Here is a 6,139-nt window from a genome sequence, read left to right as displayed (position 1 = left end):
TCTCCCTGCTGTAATAGTTAGAGCATTTATGCTGAGACATCCATTCATACAGACAGTTGTAAATTTCCACCTAAAGATATTTATGTAACTAATTTTGTCACTCTCCCTCTCATTATAAAAGGGAGGAAGAAACATTGAAGAAAGGCTTTGAATTCTAGGGAAAAATTGTATGTGTTTTTGAAGTTGTATGGATTCCATATCTACATCTTTCTTAATATGAATGAAAAAGTGGCGATTCCCATGTTCGAGTATTACAGTATGTTGTTTCTCTGTTAAACTTCCATTATGTTCGCACTTCCTCTCTGATCTCAAGCAATTATAGCTGCCAAAAATATCTCTTATATTTCTATAGATTTGTTGGTGTTAACTAGTTAATACATATGCATGTATGTAAGTCCAAGATTATATATTTAAGTATAAAAATAAGTATAAAAATCTTGATGTTTCAAGCTCTATGTTATGAGTTATTATTCTCTTTCTCTTCTTTCATTATTCTGTAAAATCTGATTAAACCGTAAGTCCTTGATTACTCGACTTCCACTTGTTTTTTCCTTATTCTTGTGAGTTGTATATGTGAAAGCATACCAGAAATACATGGCTTATATCCTTGGATGAAGGAGCCAACCCATGTTGTTATGCGTATACTTGTATATTTTTAATTACTATGTGTAGAAGATGCGTATGATGCCTTCAGTTCCTGAGGATCATATGAGGTACATAAAATTTAGATGTGCCCAGGCACTGATCTTGTAAGCAATCCAAGCCTGTCTCTAGGAGAGACAATAGGACATCTGATTAATTTTATCAATAATATGTAAATACATATAATATTAATATAATCATTTTAAATATGCTAAATATGTTTGAGATTGATTTGGTCTTTTTTCTTAGCTACCTCAGTTTGTTGAGATGATAAATATTGTTAATAACTTTAATGATGAAAAATGATGAAATAAAAATTTGGAATTTAAAGTGACAAGGTAATAATGTTGATTGAAAGAAAATATGAATAATAGTAATGTAATAAATTACAAATAGTATGGGAGATTCAAGGCACTAAAGGCATTCCATATGTATGTATTGTAATCTGAAATCACAACGTTTATCCCAATGACTACAGTCAATGCAATTCTGGTGTAGGGAGACAACGAAGGAAAGAAGGGTAGATGGATAGCTAAAATACAGGAAAATGAGCTGGAAATCAAGCCTACCAAGCTCATCAAAGGCCAGGGGTTGGCCAAGATTTTGTCTGAATCCATATGCCAACCTCTAGGATAAGCCTGATCACAGAGGAGGGTAGTGTAGAGGATGAACAAAGAAAAATTAAAACCACTGAACAAAAGATCTATGCCAAGTATGAGGGATCACCCAGGTATGATAACATTGTTAATTACCTCTTATTTCTAAAGTGCTCGTTGGGACTGGATAGATAAAAATACTAGAGTATGAGATTGCAGGCACAAAAATACATTATATCCAACGGACTGCTCTACTGGAAGGACTCGGTGGAATTATTACTATTGTGTTTGGTTGAGGGGAAAACCCATGAAGTGATGGAATATTTCGATGGGGGAGTCTATGGAGGACACTACAATTGGAAGGAAACATCACACAAAACCCTCAAGGAAATATTTTATTGGCACATGCTATTTGGAGATGTTTATTCTAAGGTCGGGTCATGCCAAAGATTCCAGTTGTTTATTGAAAGACAAAAGTTTTATCTTCTCCCCTGATTCCCGTGCATGTAGAGGAGCCCTTTAGATAGTGGGGATTGGACTTCATCGAAGAAATCAACCCACCTTCTAGCGGCCAACATAAATGGATTTTAACAGCCACTAACTATTTCACCAAGTGGGTAGAGTCTATCCCAGCTAGGAATGCTACTTATTCAGTGGTAATTAAATTCATGGAAGAGAACATACGATCCCACTTTGGGTGTCCTTTTAAAATCATCATTGATAATGCACCGTCTTCAAATCTGCCAAGTTCACCAACTTCTACCACAAATTCAACATCATTTGTTGACACTCCACTACATACTACCCTCAAGGGAATGGCTTGGTTGTGTCTTCTAATAAAATTACGGTGAGAGTTCTAAAGAAGACCACGATTCAAAAACAAAGGAATTGGGACTCTCAACTAGCAATGCTAGTAGCTAAGTTGTTGCAAGAATTCGAGGAAGACTAAAGGCCAACAAAGAAGAGTGGCATGAAGATATTTCTGGAAACCATCATTTCAGTTGTGATGGATTAATTTCATTTTGTTGTTTTGATCATTGTATTGTTATCCTATTTTTATTTCAAGAAAGGAAACTCCCTGCTGTAATAGTTAGAGGAGTTATGCTAAGATAGCCATTCATATAGACAGCTGTAAATTTCCACTTGAAGATATTTTTGTAACTGATTTTGTTACCCTCCCTCTCATTATAAAAGGGAGGAAGAAACATTGAAGAAAGGTTATGAATTCTAGGAAAAAACATTATATGCTTCTGAATTTGTATGGATTCCAGATCCACATCTTTCTTAATATGAATGAAACAATGGTGATTCCCATGTTCGAGTATTATAGTATGTTGTTTCTCTGTTAAACTTCCATTATGTTTGCACTTCCTCTCTGATTTCAATCAATTGTGGCTGCCAGAAATATCTCTTATATTCTTACAAATTCATTGGTGTTAAATAGTTAATACATATTCCTATACACAAGTCTGAGATTATATCTTTAAATGTGCACTTCCTAAAATCATAGCATTCACTCTTCTTACATCCACCTGTCTATCTTTATCTCAGATAAGTATAGAACTCTTGATGTTTCAAGTTGTATGTAATGACTTATTATTCTCTTTCTCTTCTTTCATTATTTTGTAAAATCTGATTAAACTGTAAGTCCTTGATTACTCGGCCTCCACTTGTTTTTACCTTATTCTTGTGAGTAGTATATGTGAAAGGATACCAAAAATACATGGCTTATATCCTTGGATGAAGGAACCAAACCATGTTGTTATATGTGTATTTGTATATTTGTAATTATTATGTGTAGAAGATGCATATGATGCCTTCGGTTTCTTGAGGATCATATGAGATACATAGAATTTAGATGTGCCCAAGCACTGGTCTTGTAAGCAATCCAAGTCTGTCTTTGGGAGAGACAATAGAACATATGATTAATTTTATCAATAATATTTAAATACATCTAATACTAATATAGTCATTTTAAATATGCTAAATATGTTTGAGATTGATCTAGTCATTTTAATTTTAAATTTTCGTAGTTACCTCAGTTTGTTGAGATGATAAATATTGTTAATAACTTTAATGATGAAAAATGATGAAATAAAAACTTGGAATTCAAAGTGACAAGGTAATAAGTTTGACTGATATAAAATATGAATAATAAGAATGTAATCAATTACAAATAGTATTCATTGTGATCAATCTCAAACTATTCTTTTCTACTATTATTATTGTCACCCTTATTAGTTTTGTCATCTTTTCATATCGATTATATGAAAAGGGTAGTTGAAATTGTAAACCATTTAAACATTTAGCTCAAGTTGTTGTAGTAAACATCATACCTTGTCTCTCTTGATCTCCAATATTAATAGGTTGAATTACTATAACACAAAAATCAATGTACATTGTCAATAGATGTTTGCGATTACACTGAAATCAATGCACATTGTTAATCCAATCACTTTAAAATTAATGTACCATCATACATCCAATTACATCAAATCAGAAATCAACATCTACACTTAAATAAATGCATCTAATGCGAGAAATAAAATAATATTATAAAATAACATCTACACTGAAATCAACGCATTTAATGCAAGTAATCAACTAGGATTATAAATCAACATCTACACACAAATCAATGCATCTAGTGCAAGTAAGAAAATAGGATTAGAAACCAACATCTAAACTGAAACGAATGCATCTAGTGCACGCAATCAAATAGGTTTAGAAATCACCATCTACATTGAAATCAATGAATTTAGTGCAAGCAATCAAATAGGATTATAAATTACCATCTACACTGAAAAAAGTGCATTTAGAGCAAGAAATCAAATGGCATTAGAAATTATCAACATTGAAATCAATGCATCTAGTGAAAGAAATATTCTTCCCTCTCCATCCCCCCATCCATATATATATATATATATATATATATATATATCCCCCCATCTCTCCTTATTTATCTTTCTATCTCACCCCCCCAAACACACACACTCTCTCTCTCCATATCTATCAATCTCTCTATCCCTCCCTCCCTCTCTCCATCTCCCTCTTCTTCCCTCTCTTCACCTTCCATATATATCTATATCTCCCTTTGTATCTCTATATCACTCCTAGAACATATGCTCTCTTTCTCCAATCTATCTATATACCTGTCACTCCCTCCTCCTACTCTCTCTCTCTCTCTCTCTCTCTCTCTCTAGATAACTAACAAATATTTCCTTGCTCTTGTTTGCCTCTCCTAGGATAGTACTATTACTTTCCTCCTAGAAACTCACACTTGTCAACCCTCTCATGAAAGTATCCATTTTAAATAATTCCTTCCAGTTTCAGGCACAAGGACTAGAGAACAATTGGATATGCCACAGGATATATGGCAGTGGGCTTAGCCCATGAAAGGAGGTTTACTTGTATATGGCAGGCATTGGAAAACTTAGTGTAGTGGACGAAACCAATGGAGAATGACTGCAAACCTTATGGAAAAGAATAGGCTAGGTCTGAGTGGGATTTATTTAAAAATGCAGCATTCCTCCATGCTAGTCCAGTTTTAGTTACATACTTTTGTTTTATAAAGATGCCCCTACATGCTCCAGATATCCAAGTTATCAACAGATCTCACCTAGTTCCTAACAGATGCCACTGAGTGACTTCGGTTTTGAATTCCACTGCTAATTTTTTTTTAAGTTCTCATGGGCTCATTGAAAATTTGTTTGATTTGCAAGGTAACGATGGATTTAGGATCAGAAAATCCATCAGCAGGTTAATGAGGGATGAAAAAGCCGAAGGTAGTGAATGAAGGCAATCTGAAGAAGTTTGAGAAGGTGAAAACAAGGTTGGAAGACAGAAATCACATGGCTGCAAAAGACTAAAATTGAAAATAGCAGAAAAATAAACTTTGCGCAAAACCGGAATGGACAGGATGAAAATGCAACTAAGCTAACAAAAAAATAAAAGGAGTCCTAACCTACTCAGGAGGTAACCACCCTACATGGCTACTGGAAGTATCTTTTGAGGTGTTGGCCATTAACAGGGAGTTTTTCAGTTTCTCCCTGCAAAATTTTCAATTTGTAAGTTCCCTAAACAATTTTTTCTTTAATTTGGAATGAGCCCTACCATAAGTGCTGAAACTTCGGGTGTTCACCTTTCGGCTTACTCATCATTCCCCAGTTTAGGACTAGCTCTTCATTTCCTTCGGGATAATAGTCTGATGCATGCCTTATGTGGATTGGTTTATTGATAGCAAATCCAGTCAATTTTAGAGATGAAAGGGAAGAAGTGTTATCAAATATAAGAGCGTAAAGGATTCCGAACCTGTTGATAATAGATTTCTCCATAAAAGATATTACCTCGTCATCATTAACCTTCCGAAGTGAGATGGCTTTGGTCCATCTGGTGAGGTGGTCAGTTACTGTGAGTATATACTTACGCTCCTTTTCACCAATGAATGTATTTTTGAATGCCTTTTTGTAATGCAAGAATTCAGGGATTTGATTATCACCTTCAAACACCTGCCAATTTGAGATGTTATCAGGTACGGATGGTCCGAAAATTAATTCAACATAAAATTTATTCTTGTTCAATGTAAGATTAGGCAAAAGTTTTGCAACCATACCAACCATCCGATCGACATGTTGGTTTTTCCCTCGATGTATGTATGAAATATTAAAAGCATCAAAACTATCAATTAAGCTCCATATCTCATGTTGGTACCTTACCAAGTGTGGCAAATTGTAGTGCATCCTTTTCCTTACCTCGTCCAAAATTATCTGCGAGTCACCAAAAACTTTAATATTTTTCACTTTCATATCAATGGCCCTTTTGAGGCCTTGCAGCACGCCTTCGTATTCTGCCGTGTTTTTGGTGCATGTGAACTCCAACCGGCTGGCCATCAGATGTTGGTT

The sequence above is a fragment of the Pinus tabuliformis genome, chromosome 7, assembly GCF_031772625.1.
Source record: "Pinus tabuliformis cultivar Carrire ecotype Pingquan chromosome 7, CPIR1, whole genome shotgun sequence".
Classification (NCBI taxonomy): Eukaryota; Viridiplantae; Streptophyta; class Pinopsida; order Pinales; family Pinaceae; genus Pinus; species Pinus tabuliformis.
Note: the sequence above shows the minus strand (reverse complement) of the source record.